General features: G+C 33.5%; 1 protein-coding gene across 4 annotated transcripts in view; it reads left to right on the top strand.

Annotated features, from left to right (window-relative positions):
* The window catches only part of CDC42BPA (CDC42 binding protein kinase alpha), a 409,866-nt gene that overhangs the window by 323,958 nt on the left and 65,034 nt on the right, over nucleotides 1-20,874 (top strand). The window lies entirely within an intron of this gene.

The following is a 20,874-nucleotide window of genomic DNA, read 5'->3' as shown; positions in this document are numbered from 1 at the left end:
AAGTAATCTCAGATCTGAAATGCTGATTCGATTTTGTCACCCCTACTTAATATTTTTATTACATGTGTTAATTTCTATTTTCACTTCTTCCATTTTTTTCTTGTATATTAATCTTGGACTTCTTTGCATCCTCTTTTCAAAATATTTTTTAAATTTTGTTTTGTTTTTCATAACTACTGATTCTTAAAGCCTTATTAAATTCTGTTAACGGGCACAAAAGTAAAGGACAATGAAATTTAGGCTACCAATAAAGTTTTCTTTTAATGTAGAAATGAACTCTGGATTATTTTGAGTTAGCACATGTATGTGGATATAAATTGACTGCATTATTATTATTTCCTTCCTGAATTAAACCTATAGATTTAGCCATTTAGATAGTTCCCATCAGATAAGCTCCATTCATCCTTTTTACATAATTTCTTCTTATATGAATTCTCTATATTCTGTATTAAATAGTATAATAATCCTTAATACAAACTTTTTTTTATCATGTTGAAAATGCTGTGCTTCAAAAAGTGTAAGGAGGGTTGGGGGAGCAGTGGGATGGTACCATCCATATCAAACATAATGTTTTTACCAGGAGAAAATCTTAAAACATGATATCCTTCATATTTTAACAGGGATCTAAAAGTGTTCTTAAAATTATTTAGCACATTTTATTTTTTCAAAGTAGACATTAAATATGTGATAATTAGTGCATGTTAATTTTGGTTTTATCTTAATAATGACAAATCTTTTTATTATTAAACAACAGAAAGTGCGGCTGGCCTTGGTATGTTTGAAATAGTTATATAAAATTTCACATTTTTGTTTCATCTAGAATGTTCTTTTATTTTGTTGTTGAAGAATAATTTTGGGTATCACTAAAAAGTGCTACATATAATGATAGTATTTTTATGTAAATTATGGCTTAATCTCCTAAATTATAGAATAGTTAAATACAAATACCATTCACCCTCAAAAACATTTGAAGAGAGTTTAACTTTTACTTTTTTAAATTTTAAATTTAAATATTACTTTAAGCTTCCTTTCCATCAAATAGCAATTTTCTTTTTTCTTTATGACTTCTTATGTCCCTCTTACCTCTAGACACTTTTGTCTCTGTAACATAATTATACGGAGTATTATGACAAAAATAAGGTAACACCACCAGAGGTTAAGGAATTAAGGAATGCTCTGGCATTTTCCCTGATTTCTGAATTTAGGTTAACTTTCTGCTGCCACCAACAAAGTGTTGGGAGATGATCATAGGGACTTCTCTTTGTAAAACTGTGATACCATCTTTAGAACATTTCCCCACTTAATACTTCCTCTGTGGAAATACTCTATTTCCCAGATTCACTGTATTTTACCACATACAACTATTTGAAATGAACAGCAAACTTTACCAACTATGAAAAGAGACTCGATGATATGGGTGGGTGGTTGTGAGTGTGGATGTGTTTAGAGCTGAAGTAACCCTCTGGTGTTGTTTGACTTGGTACAGATTTAAAGTATTAAGCTTTGACCCCTCTAGGAATTCCTATCCTCATTCTCTCAGTCTACAGTCTCTTTTGGTCTTTAATTTGGGGGAATCACAATTCTTCCTCCTAATTGACCATTTTCTTCTATTCTCTATGTCTAGCTGTTTTCTTTAGTTTAGACTTTAGGTATAACCTGTTTGTTTTCTGATGGAAATCACTGTTCTGATAGAGACCTACTGCACCAGCTTAGAATATGTTCCCTCTAGGTTCTGCCCACAGGAAATATCTGATTAAATTTCCTTCCTTTAACCTTTTATCATTTCCCTGAACTGAATTATTCATATGCATAAGTATTCCTAGGTTCTGTTCTTCCTTAGTCCATTTTTCTTGCTTCCTTTGACTCTGCCCTGATGGCTTTTCTAGTGTTTCCTTTAGCCCACTCTATCACCCCAAAACCCCTCCCCCCACATCCTGTGTTTCCTCTAGCTTTCTTTCTGTTTGTACCACATCATCAGTCTCCTTTGCTAGAAATTCCATCCCTCACCAAAATGGGTTATCATATTCTTTTCTCAGAGGGTTTCAACACATATGCTACAATGTTAAAGATCATTGCTGTCACAAAATTTTAAGATACATAAGACTTGTATTTACTTTTTGCCATAATAATCCTCTGGCCTTCATCAGGGGTCACCACTCATCTTATGCAGACATTATTGTATAAAGGTTTTTATACATTATAATTACTGCTTTTAATTTCTTAAAAGAGTTATTATTAACACCATTTTAAGGTTATAATATGGAGAGAAGTACTAAAAAAAATAGGTAAATTTAAAAATTGTTCCTGTTTCTATATAGTTATTATATATCCATAAATAAGTTTTTAAAAATCTAGAAATGTGCCCTTTTGTCAGTTATTTTTCCTGTTATCCACAAAGATACAAGAGAATGATAATTCTGGATAGTCTTATCCAGTCTGGTGACTTGCTCAAGTTCAGTCCAAGGCATTGACTTAACCTCTTCTTATTTGGATCTGTGATTTCATGGGTATAGGTAATCTCTCTACTGTTAAAGATCATAACCTATCTCTTCTTATCCCATGTGATTCTTACCCATGACTGTCCATAGATCCTTCATAGAGGATCTACCCAATGTATATTAGAGGTCCACAAAACATGTTAACTTTAGAATTCAGGTTAATTCTCTTCTCTCCCAACCTTTTATTCTACTGTGAATCTTTCGAAACAAAAACCAGGGGAGGGGGGGAAACTTCTTTTGATTGTTCTAATAGATCAAGGGTAGGCACAGTGCTGTATATGGCTCTTGCTTAATTAAAATGTAGACTATGATTTTTAGTAAACATATTTTCCTTTTCATGTTTATTATTTGCCAGGTTTCCCTATTTTGAATTGGCTATCTCTAATGAGAGAGAGTGTGTGTGTGTGTTTGTGTGTGTATGTGTGTGTGTGTGAATGTTTTTTTCCTGCTTCAAAGATGGAAGCAAACATTAAGTTAAGTCCTTGTAAAGCCACATATGAGCAACTTTTCAGAGGACTGCTGCTGTGAACAGCTTTCAAGATTATGATTAAGTGGTATAGTGAGCCCTCTATTCAGTAACAAATCAGAGCAAAATATTCATAGAAAATCAAAATACAGCACTCACCATGTCACAACTCAACAACTCATCACTAAAATGGCTGCATAGTTTTCACCAAAGTGGTCACATGGTTTTAAACAAAGTACATTCATTTAGTCAATCACAAAATCCTTAATTCAGTCACAAAGTCAAAGTTTTCCACCCCTAGGTCACAGTAAATCATAATCTTGTCAGTCAGTGCACAGTATCCAAGTAAGGTCTTCTTTCAGCTTGACTCGAGGCTGGCTCTCACCTTCCATGGTTCTGCTTCCATGGTCCCAGCTTCAACTATCGCCTGGGTTCAAAGGCAGGCAACTCCCAGTTCCTTGCCCAGTTCTTCATCCAGTTTCCATCCCATATTGAAGTTCACAGTGTCCAGTCCACCTTAAGTCCTTCACAGTTCCTGTTTCTGGGAAGACAAAGCTTGACAGAACCACAATAATATTCAGGCACATTGCCAGCACCATCATCAATTCACTGTCTGCCTGTGAAGTCAACTCAGATTGTTGGTGGCAACAAGGTCTGAGAACTCAACACAAATCATCAACATAGAAATCAACACAGACCCACAAACAAGATCCAAGAGGTCAGCACAAATCATTAGTAAAGTCCCAGGACCTCCAAAACCCTCCTCCAGGACTTCTGTAAACATACAACCAGAAATCCTCTTTCAGGGCTTCTATACAAATTATCACAAACAAATATCAGCACAGGCATAACAGACAAACACAGTGCTGGGATATCACAAGTTTTCTCCTTCTTGACTGCCACCACAAGAGTCCTCTTTTCAGTTCTGCTGTCTCTAGCCTGGAAATTCTCCTTATATGTGGTCATTAGCTTCTCCCTTTCCTGTTGCAGGAGTTCATGAGTTCTAGGGTTCACACGTTCTGTTTCTTTACAGACTTGATACAAGGCTCAAAAGAAATTTGAACTGAAACAAGGTGTTAATTCAATAGGTGAAACAAGGTGTGAACTACTGCTGTGCTTGCCATTACAGTCCTGTGCTAGGGGGTGAAATATGATGGAGCTGAAAGAGAAGAAGTAGTGAAGATGTAGGAGTGGGTCTGTGGAAGTTCTCCATATTGCCTGCTGCTCTGAATTGCTAATTCATGCCAGAGTAGGAAGTGCCTAGTTTTCTTCTGGCTTTAATAGTAAGAATCAGACTAAGAATCAGAGAAGCAGAGTTGGAGGTAAGAATTATGCGTTTTGTAGTAATTTTCAGTTACAGAAGACCACCATAGCTGCTTGTAAAAGGTTGCTCAGGGTCTAAATTTGTAGGAATATTCATAACTTTGGAATAAGAACTTAAAAAAAACTAATGGAAGGATATTAGTAGAGTTGGACTGCCTATCCAGTATAGAATTGCCCTTTGCTCTCGCTGAGAAGTCTTAGTAACTTAGACTTTTTTTTTTTTGCTTTTCTGTGAGAGTGCAGTGATCATGAAGGCTCCATCCTCATAGTGCCTTAGAGCCTGTTCTTATATACATCTAGTTATACATGATTACACATGTTCTTGTGTGCAACTAATCTTAGGCTCTGGAAAGTATGCCCAAGTATATCTGTGAGTCCACATGTGTTTTCTCCAACAAACCATGGGAGGAGCTTCCAGTAGTTCATACTCTGTGGGTGGCAGTGACCTGAGACCAGTTCATTTATAGTTTGAGATTGGGACTATGAGTAGGGCCAGAATTAGGCTTGCACCTCAATAAAATTGAAAAAGAAGCCATGTTTGTCTCTAGCACCCTTTAATTTTCACTACTTCCTGAGAACCCAGTGCCCCCGCTATCAAAAACTACTATAGGATCTTACTTAGGCCTGTTCTCCCTTTGCTTATACAGTGCTCAAAATAACCTGTCATACCTTGTCTTACCCCCTCCAAATTCACATTAAGGTATAATATGGCTAATGGTACTCTCATAAACCCATATGTGTTTTCTTGATAATACAAAGAAGCTCTTATTGATAGCATTTTTAAAATAATTTATTAATTTTAATTTTCAACATTCATTTCCATAAGATTTTGAGTTTTTAATTTTCTCACCTTCCCTCTTCTCCCTCCTCTCCCTCCTCCCCAAGATGGTGTGCAATCTGATATGGGCTCTACTTAAATATTCATATGAAACATTTTCATATTAGTAATGCTGTAAAGAAGAATTAGAGTGGGAGGAACCATGAGAAAGAAGAAACAAAACAACAAAAGAAAAGGAGAACAAATAGTGAGCTTCCATCTGCATTCAGACTACAAAGTTCTTTCTTGGGATGCAGATAACGTTTTCCATTGTGAGTCTTTTGGACTTGTCTTAGATCCTTGCATTGCTGAGAAGAGCTAAGTCTATCAAAGTCATTGCACAATGTGACTATTACTGTGTTCAGTGTTCTCCTGGTTCTGCTCATTTCAAGAATTTTTAAGTAGTCCAAAGGCATTGTATAAACATAGAGACCGTGTAACTAGTGCTAGTGTCTTGTCTACGTATTCCTAAACTGAACAGCATCCTCTTCATTCTTTACATCTTCAGCCATACTTTCAGTACACCTTTCCTTTGGTTTTTAGATTTCTGAACATTATCAAGTATAACTTGGCTACTCAATTAGTTTGGCTCGACTCTACCAAAATAATAAGTTGTTGACTGATGATTTAAATGCTATGAGCTGTCATGGAAATATAGCACCATAAACCATTTTTTTGGTTGTAATTTATTCAATCCCTAGAATCCATTAACTAATCCTCAAAAAATAAGCAGATTATATATGTGTAATCAAAAGTACTTGCTAGATATTCCATATTCTAGCCTTAAAGTGCTGATGGAAAGGACTTCATAGATACTAAATATATGTTTTAAATGATACAATTACATATAAGGGCAAAGCACTGGTTTCTATCATCTGGAATGCAACTGATTTAAATGCTTTATAAAAACATGTATTTTGTGGTTTATTGTAATTTACCCCATTGGGGAGAAGTGTAATTTGCCCTTTTCTATTGAAAATATAAAAATAGATGTCTGGGATTCAGTTGCTTATACCCAAAGACAGCAAATGCTTCCTGAAGATGAGCATCTTTATTGTGAATGATTCATTACCATTTTTACTTCTGAGCAAAATCAGATTTAGGTTATAATATAGGCTTCTAAGAAAATGTTATGTCATTTGTATTCAAAGCTATTTTTACTGACCGTTCAATAGAATATGCTCTTCAGGTTATTATAGAAGTAAGGATAGATTTACACTGAGCTTTCACAATCTTTTCAACTAGTTGTTTGCATTTGAGAGAGAGCCATTTGGTTGTGGAATAGTATTTTTTTCTTTTTTCTGAAAGAATCTAGACCATGAAGGGATAGAACCAGAAATTTTGGTCTCATTAGCATCTTGTATTTATCTGGGAATAAACAACAAAGAGTAAGTTTGGAATAGTGGGAGGTGAGGGGAGGTTCTTACTGGAAATCAGGAGAATTGGATTTTCTAATTTAAGCTTCCTATCAACTTATTAAATAACCTTGGTTAAATCACCTTAATCTCTCCCTTTATGCCTTAGTTGAAGTCTTCATCTTTAAAATGGGAAAATGAAAATAATCTTTCTTCCCCTTTATGGTTGTTGTGAAGATAACTACAAAAACATTTTGGAAAAAGTTGAAAGTGCAATGCAAATGCTAGACTGTATAAAATCATTTTGGTGGATAAGTCTCTCTAAGTGTTACTATATATCACAAGTTTGAATGTTATTTCAAGAAATTTTTGCTATTGTTTTTGAGTATCTAGAATGGGGCATATCCTTGGAATATTGGTATTACTTAGTAGTAATTTTAGCAGTAGCACCGTCAAAAGATCATCAATGAAAAGGGTTAGTATTTGATAGTTAAGCAGCCAAATTAAGACAGAATGTATTATCCTTCACTTAATGGGAATCAGTTAAACACACTCAAGTGCGGACTATGACTAAATCAAAAAGACTTCAATTCCTTCCACTTGCATGTATTAAATATACCAGTGAAATGGAGTTTCAAGAAGGTATATGGTATACTGTGGTATTTTATAAGTCTCCTTGTGTATACATAGTCCAGTATAGAGCCCTATTGTCTGCTACCAGTCTGTCAAACTACCTGGTGTTTTTGTACCATCTTATGCATATGTTCTTTTTTTCCCAGAAAAATTGTCTCACAAATACCTATGGTTTTGTTCTGTCATAAAATGTGACTCCTCTTCCTCTCTCTCTCTCTCTCTCTCTCTCTCTCTCTCTCTCTCTCTCTCTCTCTCTCTCTCTCTCTCTCTCTCTCTCTCTCTCTCTCTCTCTCTCTCTCTCTCTCTCTCTCTCTCTCTCTCTCTCTCTGTCTCTCTCTCTGTCTCTCTCTCCCCCCCCTTCTCTCATATATATATAACAGATATGTATGTGTATGTATCATTTGCCTGTTAACATAAGAATTTTTTAGGATAATTGCGTGTGAGAATTTTTGTAACATATTTTCCTCCTTTCTCTGTTGAAGCGCTCTCCATCCTGTATTCCAGCTAGCAAAGGCAGACGTGTAAGAGATTGTTGTACTCTCCCCACTTCCCCTTTCCCCATTCTCATCTTTTTTGCCTGTGGTTGCAGAACATTCTATGCTACCTTTTTTGCAATGTTTTATTTACAGTACTGCATGTTTTGTGCTGCTCTTGCTCCTGCTGCTTTTACTGCTGTGCTTTTATTTTATTTTCTTACTTTGAATTCAAAGCTTTAGGAATGTTCACATGATAGTGTTTCTTTGACCAAACTGCCAGAATGATAAAGATTTGACTTTCTTTCCATGTTTATGTCAAAGGAAAGTAGCATTGAAATTATCTTTTAAAATTAGTAAATATAGAAGTGTTGTGTTAATATGGTCAGATTTATAAATGATCTCTTAGATATATTTATTTTAGGGATTCCCTAGGGATGCCCAAATTTGGAAGGCTTTCATAAATCATAAACGTATCTGCTCAGAAGTATTTCTCATTCTCCCTCTTAAATAGATTTCATCAATAAGTTATACATTTTCTGAGGTCTTTATTTTTAAAAAAATTTTACACAAAATTTGTATATTTCCCTAGTGCACCAATATTTGATAAAGAGATCAACAAGAGTATATATTAAATTAGATTTCCATGAAGAGAAAAAAAAGTTAGATTGTCAAATGACATTGACAGTTATTTATAACCTAGACTAATTTGTAACTGGCTATTCAAGAAAGTTAGAACTTCCCAGTTGCTAATATGAAAGTTGTAGATACGCCTTTTGTAATTACATCATGGTATCCATTGACAAAAATAATTTATTGTATCATTCAAGGTTTGGAGTTAAAACTAGCTTCTGTTTGAGCATTTTTAATAATAATAAAGTAGGTACAGTTCTCTGGAATTCTGGAATTTCAGATGTCAAGATGATCCTGAGGTAAATTTGTTTTTTTTACTGTGTGCTTAAAATGTATATTTACATAATCTCTTTTCTAATAAATTGGAAGCCCACTGAACACCTAAACAAATCACATAACCTTTGTGGGCCTCATCTGTAAAATTAGAATGGTAATAAAGAACTTCATCTTGTATTATAGGTGAAACCAGCATGTTATTTTCATTTTCAGGTTGCCTTAAAACATTACAAAAGATAATTGCTAGGATTTTAACCACTAGTATAGTATTTTAGCTAGTGTTACACTACTTCTAGGAAGAAAAACAAAAAGACTAATAATATAAATATATTTTTCTCAAGTATAAAAGAATGGAAAATATTTTTATATAATAACTTATCAGACTAGATATAATTTTATTTAATTTATTTCTGGCACAGTCATAAAACTAAACATCCAGAGAGATTTTTTTTTCTAGCTAGTTATCAAGACTATAGCTATTAATCTAAAAGGAAAATAACATCCACAAAACCCATTTACTTTCCTGACTAGGCATGGCTTGAAGGAACCCTTATTCAAATCTAATTATTTAGAAATCTATTTTACTTTTAGAAAAAAAATTCTCATTGTTTTATCTCGTTTCCCATGGAAACCTTGAATACATCATTAAATGAACAGTAGATTGTATGGGGAGTATGTGGGATAAAGTTGTTCCTAAAGTAACAGCTGACAGGAAATACTAGACAATGTCCAAACTGTTCAGTAATTTTGATATGTTTAGTGTAGGGGTATATTTGTTTACATAGTACAATAATTTCTGCTTATATTGATGGCAAGGATCAAAAAGTAGTTAAATTGTATCTTAATGCTATGTGTATTGAAGTGGAAAAAGTATGTGTACATTTTAGATTTATATTTTAAATGACTTAAGTTTTTAAAACTCAAATTCTTTAAGACGAAATTCATTTATATGGATCCTTTCATTGTTTGCCAGATAATTCATGTATTGCCATATTAGTCGAATCTTCTAGCATTTATTAAGTACCTGTTATATGACTTCTGAGAAAACAAAAAAAGGCAAAAAGAGATCCTGCTGTCAAGCAGCTTACAGTCTAATAGAGTGTTCATGTTATTCTTTCTAATGTAATGTTATGCATCTTGTTATTATGACCATGTCTAAATATTTATTGAATGCTATTCAAACACATATTTGAACCATAATTATTTTACTGTATCTTAAATATATTGTAGTATTTAAAAACTGAATCCTTTTAAAATTAGAATGAATAAAGACATAAAATTCACAGATTGTATTTTTCTTAACGGTATGTTAACAAAAACTTTATAACACACTTTTAGAAAGTGTATTATTCCATCCTTTACCAATCACTTATTTCGTACATGCTCAAATGAACAGAACTCCCAGGGTACGCATTTAGAAGGATTACCTGTCAATGAAGCAGTGATTTTACAAAAGGAACCAATAATTACACCCCATAGTGGTTCTTGAATGACTTCCCTATCAATTCCATCCCTGTTCTAGCTTCAACTTTACTTTTATTCTACTTTAAATCCCACTGTAAGATCTAGCAATATTTCTGACCCACATCCTTTCTGTTTGTACTTGCCTCCCTTCTCTAAATCCCCTCTTGTAGTATTAAAACTTTCAAAAGGTAAGAAGACTCTTAGTTGAGAAACTAGTGAGGCGAGTCAATGTCTGTTTGTTCTCCCTGATTCATTTGTCTCCTCCAAAAAAAATTTCTATATAAATTAGATCCTATTTTAAAGTTTCTGTATTTTTAATAAATTATATGATATCTACTTTTAATTATAGTACAAGAAAAATATTAGTAATACTATAGTCACTTTGTAGTTACAAAAAGAGAAAAACTTAATGACTTCTTTGCTTTTAAGAATTTATCTTATGAGTAAGTTTGTTAATTGTTCCTTTACATTGTAGGTAGGAGGAAAAGAGATTATTTTCTTTGCTATTATCTTAGAACATTCAAAAATGAGAGTGGACGTTAAAACAGATTTCCATGAAGAGAAACAAAAGTTAGATTGTTGGATCTCAGTTATTTATAATCTAAGCTTATTTGTAACTTTGGTTATTTAAGAAAATTGCAAATTCCTAGTTGCTATTATGAAAATAGTCAATACTCCTTTTGTAACTATATCATGTCATCTATTGACAAAAATAATTTCAGATATCACTTAATGTTTGGGGTTAAAACTAGTTCAGGAATATTTGAGAATTTTAAAAAAAAATGATAGTTACTGACAATAATTTCCAAAAGGCTTCAAAATTATGTAAAAAATGGGTGTATTGAAAAGGAGACTTTGTCTTAATCTATTAATTTAAGCATTTTGTAAATTTAATGTGTATTAAAAGTAAGAGTAACAGATGAAAATAGATGGAAAAACATTGATTTTGTTAAAGATAAGAGTTGTGCAACAAAATATATCAGAGCACTTGTTTAAAAATGCTTAAAATTAGATGTATCTAAAATATCTCAATATTTGTACTTGTTCCGTACTAAAATTATTTTTCTGGTAGAAAAAGCTGTATATTCCAGTTAACTGGCTTTAGTTATGTATAATATTTACAAGGAACTAACCTATATAATTTTAAGAATCCTTAATATTTGTTATCTAAAAATCAAACTGATTTAAATATGAATGTATATTTGTATTTTATTACTGTATTCTTAAATTTTGAGGATCAGTAATTGGAAACTCCAAATAAAAAAGAAAATTTGGTGAATTCTTAGTTGGCTATTATCAAGTGACAGAAAGACAGTGTAATCAATTTCTAAAGTGATGAAATAAACTTAAAATCCAATTAAGGCCCTTTCTAATGTCCTTAGTTAACTAGTTCTAAAAATTATCATTTAGATATCATAATTCTTAAAACATAACTCTACTCAGGAAAAATAGTCATCATTTTGACTTTTAAGATTTTTTTTTCCTTATCTTTGATAGATTGTGTCTTAGAAATATCAAACTGACTTGGTTAGGTTAGAATTAATTTTTAGAATCTCTTTCCTTGAAGTCTCTTGTGTTAATTAGTGGTGGTTTACCACTCATCTCTTTAATACCATTATATTTTATCACCTTTTTCCTTTTTACTATTTCTTTCCTATTAGAGAATCTCTTAAGTTACTTCTATTGTTGATGAACCTTCACATTTATTAACTCTTACTTATATCTTTGATTGAATTTATTGCCTGTACAAATGCTTGTAATTTTTTTTTCCCTTAGCATGTGAGACACATCGTTTTTGTTTGTTTGATTAACTTAAATGCTAGTAATGATTATATTTTCAAGGATCATTGTTTTGGAGATTTATAAAAGTACTTTTTTAAAATCAGAATGACTTTCCATCAATCAGTTACTTTACTATCTTATTACAACTGATTCATTACCTAATTTCTTTAACTATTTCATGCTAAATCACCTATGGGATTTCTTTTTAAACAGTACATATTATGAAAAATATAAATACAGCAAAATCTAAAAAAGTAATTTTGTCAGCTCCAATTACATGAATAATGTGTATGGAAAATAAAAAGATAATTTCCTAAATAATTTTTTTCATTTTAAGTTTATTTCTGCAGTTTTCTTTCACATTTTTTTTATGGGAGATGACCCTTTGGGGCTTCTCTTCCTGAGTTTCAAGTATATATTTAAGTAGTATTTCAAAATGCCCTTATGTGTTTAGCTAATATTCTGAATTTTATTTCATCATTTATCTCAACTATCATTAGAATAAATATATAAATTTATTATATATAATATAATAAAATATATTATGTATATAATAAATATAAAATAAATAAAATAAAAATAAAAACTATCACATAAAAGTTAGAAATATCCATACTCACTTTTTGGTAGTTTCTTTTTATGCTTAGAAAATAACTAAGTTCCCCATACAAAGAAGAAATTAAAAATAAGCTTGATCTGAATTGGCTTTGCCTTATAATACAAAACTTAAATGCTAGTATTTAGTTTTTAATATTAGTATAATATAGTGTTGATGTAGTCATCTTAATAGTTTTGACACCAAGTTATCTTAGAAGTGCATTTCATATCTAATATGAATCTATCTTTGTGACTCTTTTCTGCCATTTTTATTGATCATCAAAAAATAGACAAATGTGTTTTCAGAATTTTTGTTCATATTCAGATAGCAGTAATAACACATGCAGACCACGAAATTTTTTTTGCAATTTCTTTAACTCTATACCTCTTAAGGAGTTGCTGATTTTTGTATTCATGAATTAAATTGCAGTAGTATTTTTTTTCTTTCCCTTAGGTTCTCAATGACCCAAAGACTGATGTTTAATGTGTTATTTGCAGTTACAATGTCATCATACCACTGGGGGCTACTAGAATAGCAAGGGTCATAATGTAGTATTTCACTTTTTTTTGATACCCTTTAAAAATTAGCTTCTGTACTAATTTTTTAATCTTTTCTCTGCTGTTTTATACAAACATAGCCTTGTGCAAGTCACTAACATCTTTGACCCTCGTTTTTTTTTTTCTATCAAATGAGAAGATCAACTTACCTTGGACCGTTCTGCTCTAGAACTGTGGTCCTATGATTCTAATATTACTTAGTACATTTATAAAGAGAGTTCTACTTCAGAATTACTGAAATTATTGAGGACATTGTTTTTCAGGTTAGATTACCTAAACTTTTTGCTTTTCCTACTGTTTTTCATCTTTTTGCCTAGTGAATAACTAAGAGTTTAAGTGATTTGTCCAGGTCCACATAGCTTATATTATAAGAGGGTCTTGAATCCAGGCCTTTCTGGTTTCCAGGCCAGATCTTTATTGCAGTATGCTAGTAAAAAAAATACTCTATCCACTATACCACTTAGCTGCCTCAGTAATAATGACAACAGCAGCAGCAGCATCAATATATGTAGTAGCTTTCTGACAGGATTGTTGTAAAGCTTAAATGAGGTACATTGTAGAGTACTTTGTAAACTTTAACATGCTTATAAATGTCAGTCACTGCTACTCTTACGGTCACATGCTTTGCGAAAATCTGATTATCCAGGATGTCCCAAAACTTTTTTGATTCTCTTTAGAGTATTTCCCCCAGTTTTTCAGTAAATGAAGTTTGTCTGGCATTACTTTTTCTTAGTGGAGCCATATTGTCTTTTAGTGATCTATTCTTTCCTTTTTAAATACTTTTAAATTATCCCTTTAGTACAATATTCTAGAATTTTGTTAATTAAAACCTCATTGATATATAGTTTTCAGCCTTGGCTATTTTTCCTTTTTGGAAAATTGGGGCATATATTCTTCCTATATATCCTGCTCTACTCCCATTCTCCAGTATCTTTTAAAGGTCACTGATAGTGGCCTAACACAAAGGGCATGGGAAACTGACTACAAAGATCCATAAATAAGTCCTTACTCATACATTCATAAATCCACACAGATTTTTTTAAACACAGATACAGATAATGTAAGAAAGGATTAAAAAAAAAGGGATGATCTGCCAACTCATTGATTATCTTAAAACATAGCTCATCTTGGCCTCATGACTTGAAGTCATGCTGGATACTTTACTAGTTATCTTAGGTTACTATTCCCTAATAAACATTTTTGTTTTGTCCTTCATGGTCCAAAGATCATTCTTCTTGAAGGAGAAAACAGATGAAAAAGAAGAATTAAATTGTACAGCCTTTTCGCCATCATCAAGCATTTTCATTATTCCATCTACCTAAGTGGCATTCCTGTCCCTTCTTTAATCTTCCTCCTCCAACATACCTCAGAAAACCTTTTGGTTATCTTGAGCAGGAATTGCCAGCCTCAGCTTATTCTAGCACTCCTTGTACTAGTATCACAGGAATGACATACTCATTCTACAAATTCATCGTTAGTTACTTATCCATTCTTCTGTCTTCTGTATCTGTCTTTTAAAAAACTGTATGGATTTATGAGCTCCTTGTGTGGATCGTTGGTCTCTTTAGTCAGCTCCCTCTTACCTCTTCTTTGCATTCATTTATGCTTGTCTTTTCAGAATCTCATGCTTAAAAGTTTCCCATATCTTGCTCTGGTCTTCTTTCGTGTCAAGTCAAGAAGCATTTGTTAATTACATACAGGGGGCACTGTGCTAAGGACTGAGAATACAAATAAGGACTTCCCTGCAGGAAAAAAAAATCACTTTTTTTCAAGGAGTTCACAATCTAATGGAGGAGATGAGATGCTAACAACTTTGCACCAACGAGATATATACAGTTTAAAATGAGGATATTATCAAAGAAATGTGATGGGGAGAACTAGAAAAGACTTCTTGCAGAAAATAGGACTTTAGCTGAGACTTGAGAGAAGGCAGGAAAAAGAGATAAATAGGAACAATATGAGCAGCCATTCAGAGTACCCAGAGTCTGGAGACAAAATGTCTTATAGGAAGAACAGTAAGGAAGTCAGTGTCAGATTGTAGAGTACATGGGGGTATAAGGTATTAGAAGATTGAGGGACTTTAAAAGCAATTTTATATTTGATCCTGGAAGCAATAGTAAGCCCCTCCAGTTGATTGAATAAGGAGGTGACATTGTCAGTCTTGTAATTTATAAAATTAATTTAACAGCTGAGTGGAAAATGGAGTGGAATTGGGGAATCTAATAGAAGCAAGGGAACCAACCAGAAGCCTATTGCCATAGTCTAAGGAATGAGATGATGAGAGCCTTCACCAGTAATTCATAGGATAGTATTAAAATGGGAAGAAAAATCATACTTTTTTTTTTGCTTTTTGGAGGGCAATTGGGATTAAGTGACTTGCCCAAGGTCACACAGCTAGTTTTGGTGTTAAGTGTCTGAGGCCATCTTTGAACTCGGGTCCTCCTGACTCCAGGGCCAGTGCCTCTATTCACTGCACCACCTAGCCACCCCAATCATAATACTTATGAGCCTAGTTCCTCTCTTTTTAGCAAAGACAGCAAGCAGATCCATTCACTAACTGAAATACTACAAAAAATAGTAACTCCTATGTAGGAAAAAGGATATCAGGGGAGCTCCACAGCACTGTTATCTTAATATCTTCGTACTGGATTTATAATATTTCTCCAACTCTTAGTCCCTTTCATCTTTTAATCAAGTAATTTGTTGAAAAATCTCATCAAAATATTACTGAATGTATTTGACTCTGATATGCGATACTATCCTCATGTATCCTTTTATAACATTTTGAAAAAATATCCTACTATTTGATATAAAATATTCAAATATTTGAAAATTTTTTCTAAAATATTGCTGTATTCTATTCACAAGTCATTTTCCCTACAAGACTTAGTTATACCTATGAGACTTGGTTTACTTTCTTGTATCAAGGTCTCTGGTTTACTTTGGTCGTTAACCATCTTCTTTATATTTGTAGAACACTATCTAAGGCCTTGAGTGTTATTACTTCTCCTTTTTGAATATTGGCTTTTGTGAATTCCTTGGCTTTCCCACTGATTCTTCCTTTGCCTTACCTCTTAATTGCCTTGGTATTGTTTAAAGGTACATTTCTGTATTCCTCTCCATTTTCAGTTTAATAATTACAAGAATTGTAAGATGATTTTTCCTTCTCATAAATTCTTTAGAGGTGCCTCAAGGGCCACCACCTAGTCTAAAACTGTGCCTGGCTTTCAACAACAACCCCCACAAGTAATCAGTCGTTCTTTGTTTGAAAACTATGAGGGTAAGAAACCCATAACCTTGTAAGGCAGCCCATTCCACTTTTGGATAGCTCTAGTCTAGGTATTAAGAAATTGGGGGGTGGGGAGGCATCTAGGTGGCACAGTGAATAGAGCACCAGCCCTGGAGTCAGGAGGACCTGAGTTCAAATTTGGCCTCAGACATTTAATACTTACTAGCCATGTGACTTCGGACAAGTCACTTAACCCCAATTGCCCAGCCTTCCCCCCTCCAAAAAAGGGGGGGGGGGTACAATGGCTACGTGGCAGTGAATAGAGCACCGGCCCTGGAGTCAGGAGGATCTGAGTTCAAATTTGGCCTCAGACACTTGACAAACTTGCTAGCTGTGTGACTTTGGGCAAGTCACTTAACCCCAATTGCCCTCCAAAATAAAGGCACAAAAAAAAAAGAAATTGGGGACAGGAAAGGGCAGCTAGGTGGTACAGTGAATAGAGCACTGATCCTGGAGTCAGGAGAACCTGAGTTCAAATCCGGCCTCAGACACTTAACACAAAAAACTAGCCATGTGACCTTAGGCAAGCCACTTAACCCCAATTGCCCTACCTTCCCCCCTCCAAAAAGCAAAAAAAAAAAAAACAAAAAAAAAAACCTGTTTTTTTTTTTTTTTATTGAACTAAATTTACCTCTTTACTTTCCTCCATTACTCTTAGTTCATTTCTTCTGAAAGGGGGAAAGACAAGTCTAATTCCTCTTATACATGATAGTCCTTCAAAAACTTGTAAATATCATGTTTCATACTTTATTAAGTATAAAAATATCCTACAGGCAGTAGGAGGGAGAAAGGGCTATGAAAGGGGGGTGGGAGTGGTTTGTAGGGAGGGAAGAAGTAGAGGAAAAGGGAGGGAGGGCTGATAAGGGAATACTGAGGGAGGCAGTGGTCAAAAGGAAAACTATTAAGGGGGGGGAAGGGAGAAGAGGGGGAAAATATGAACATTAACGGGCGGGAATAGGATGGAGGGAAAGAAACAGGTAACAGTCATAACTGTAAATGTGAATGAAATTAACTCTCCCATAAAACGGAGATGGATAAGAAATTATAATCCTACAATATACTGTTTACAAGAAACACATCTGAAACAGGGATACACACAGGGTAAAGGTAAAAGGCTGGAGTAAAATATGTCATGCCTCAGCTAAAGCAAAAAAAGCAGGGGTAGCAATCCTTATCTCAGATAAAGCAAAAGCAAAAATTGACCTAATTAAAAGAGATAAGGAAGGAAACTATATCCTGTTAAAAGGCACCATTGAGAATGAAGCAATACCATTACTTAACATACATGCACCAAGTGGTGTAGCATCCAAATTCCTAGAGGAGAAGGTAAAGGAATTAGAGGAAGAAATAGATAGCAAAACTATACTAGTGGGAGACCTTAATCTCCCCCTCTCTGAACTTGATAAATCCAACCTCAAAATAAACAAGAAAGAAGTTAAGGAGGTGAACAGGATTTTAGAGAGGATAGGTATGATAGATCTCTGGAGAAAACTGAATGGGGATAAAATGGAATATACTTTCTTCTCAGCGGTTCATGGCACATACTCAAAAATTGACCACATTCTAGGGCATAAAAACCTCACAATTCTATGCAGTAAGGCAGAAATATTAAATGCATCCTTCTCAGATCATGATGCAATAAAAATTATATGCAATAAAAAACTAATTGGAACTAAAAACTAATTGGAAATTAAACAATTTAATCCTAAAGAATGAGGGGGTCAAACAAGAAATTATAGAAACAATCAGTAATAATGAGACAAAACATACCAAAATTTGTGGGATACATTAAAGGCAGTAAAAAATAAAAAAAAATATCATGTTTCCCCACACACACATGACTTCTCTTTTGAAGACTATACACCCCCATTCCTTTTACTTGGTTCTCATCTAATGTGAATTTGATGTCCTTCACCAGCTTCACCTCCTTATTCTGTATACTCAGTAGCTTATCAATTTCCTTCCTCAAATGTGGTGTCCAGAGAAAAACACAGTACTCTAGATGTCATCTGACCACGATAGAGACTATCTATTACTTATAGTCCCAGATACTAGGCCTTGCTTAACATAGTATAAGATTACATAACATTTCTTGTCTGCATATTGCACAGACATATTGAATTTTTAGTACCTCTTAATCTTTTCTTAAAGTAAACAACTGTCTAACTATATATTGTACTTGAGAAGTTGATATATTTGAATGCAGGTATAAGTTGAACATATATATAAGATATTGCTATAATATTGATTCCTGTAAATTTTGTTCTATTAGAGTTGGCTGTGTTTTCCACCAAGAAAATCCCATTAGCAATTATAAAGTTTCTCTATATTGCCCACCTCCAACAAATGTATGATCCAGAAAGAAGCTGTTAGGTTTAAGCTTGAATTTCAGCTTTTTTATTCTTCTGAAAGTTGTCGAATAAATGAATTAAGAAACATTTATTAAGTGCTCTGGGAGTAAAAATAGGAAAAGGTGACAATCCCTACCTTCAGGGAGTTTACATTCTAATAGGGATAGATAATATCTTATGGGATGGTGGCCAGGAAAGATGTTTTAATTTGGGACTTCACTGGAGTGTTATAATAGTACAATGTTGATTTGATTACCATTTTCAGAACAAGAAGTAAAAGGATTAAGGTATTGGTACATAGGCAAGAGGGAGAAAAACAACTAGAATAAAAATGAATATGCATGCCTGGTCCAAGAGTACTGGACCATAAACTACGTGGCTTAACTCCTCTCCAACATGGTTTGTAAAGGTCCATTTGGAAGGTGAAGCAGCATCAACAGTAGAATGAAAAAGTGATTTGATTGAAGTATGACCCCAAGAAGTTTAGAGCTAAACCACTTAGCTGCTTCTAACTAGGTCTCTTGAGGTTCACTTTGGAAGAGTAGAGCTCTGGCAGCTTAATATATATTTGTTGTATTAAATTGAATGTAATTCATCATAAGGCATGTAGTTAGGGAATGAGAAAATTGAATAGTTTACAGAATCAGGAAGTTGAATGACTTCCAAATTCATTAATTTATTATATCTGAATTGCACTGTACTAGAGCAATATTGAAAAAAGATGATGTGACTTTTGTCTTTAAGAAGTTGCATTGTAAACTAAAAATAAATAAATTAAAAAGAAAAAAAGTTTCATTGTAATTGGGAAGACAAGACAAATATACAGGTAATAAATGGAGAATATAAGGAAATTTTTTTTAAAACAGCATAGCTAACAAAAAGCAAGGGAAGTTAGTATAAATTGACATTAGGGATGTACTGTTGGAGAAGATCAGATGGTATCTTGAAGTGATCTTAAAGTTAGTGTAAAGGAGGTAAAATATCAGTAAGGAGACCAACCTGTGTAGTATAAAAGAGAATTAGTAGAGGAAAGAGAAAGGCTGGAGAAGGATCAGGAACCAGGGGAAAGGTAATTTGTAGAGGAGTTAGAACTCTGGATTAAAGAATTGATCCAGTAAATGATAGAAAAACATTGGTAGCTTCTTACAGATATCTTTATATCTCAGTATTTGAACAACTGGTGATTTCATTTGTGTTGGTATTCCCTTCTCTGACACAAATTGCAGCTCTTGAATGACTTACTAGAAGGTCTTTGAGAATTGTCTTGACCAAAAGTGTCATCACTCTGGAACTAATCTGGTAGTGAGCCTCTTTGAAATTTGCTAGACTACTCTTTTGATGATAGGCTTATGCACTGTGACTAGGCATGTACCCAAAGTCTTTTCAATTTGGTATAGAACTTGATAGAGTTTGTCTTGATTACAGTACCTTTGAAAACACAGGATCTCCTCCATACCAGGATTCTGAATCAGAATAGGACTTTAGTAAGGGTCTTCAAATCTCCTCATAATTTGGCCCAGTTATTTTGAATTAATGTGACTTTCTGGGATGTCAGCAACACGAAGTAACAAAAATCAATTCCAAAGTATATATTTATTATTCATCTAAAGAAAAATATATTCCAGCATTCAAAAAAAGATACTAGATGTAAGTTGAGGCTATATGCCCATGGTTGCTTTGAGCTAAAGGCAGAAACATGAATTGAACAAGTTTACAAATCTCAGGTAATATCACTTTGCTTTATACTTCACTAATCATATTTATTATATTTATCACTCAACGCTGGATCAATCAGTTTTCATTCTTGTAGGTTAATTTATCATCAAAAGAGACTGCCCTAAAATTAATCTTTGTTTTGTAAACATGTAATTTTTATTTTTTGAAATAACTAAACCCTAAAAATCATAATATTTATTTAATCCCTGGAGGGTTTTATGCACTGAACTTTAACCCAAAGTATTTTTGTCAGTTGCCAAAGTTCCTAAGAAATGCATCATTTGCTACCAATGCCAACAATTCTGCTGCCACAGAAATGAACACAGTTTGAACTATGAGCCACTAGAGATATTGGTTGGGTTTCTATCAGTTCTGTTTAAGATATAGTACAGTATCCAATTTTCACTGCATTTCTTTATTACATATTCTGCATTTGTTCATGAACTAAATTTCTTTAGGTGTCAGCAAAAATTATATGTGGGATACCCAAATAAAAAATGCAATAGTAATGCTGAAACTAAGAAAGCAGTGGTTCCGGTTGGGGAAGGGTCACCTGCTCAACTGGTGTACTTCACATGCTTATTTATTACAAACTTATTTTATTTATTACAAACTTAAAGTTATGGTTATATTTTCTGAAACA

Source organism: Petaurus breviceps, unplaced genomic scaffold (genome assembly GCF_028583685.1).
Source record: "Petaurus breviceps papuanus isolate PSGF00001 unplaced genomic scaffold, PetGlider_PUasm1.0 90778, whole genome shotgun sequence".
Lineage (NCBI taxonomy): Eukaryota > Metazoa > Chordata > Mammalia > Diprotodontia > Petauridae > Petaurus > Petaurus breviceps.
The sequence above is the reverse complement of the archived record's forward strand: the minus strand, read 5'-3'. Positions and strand labels throughout refer to the sequence as shown.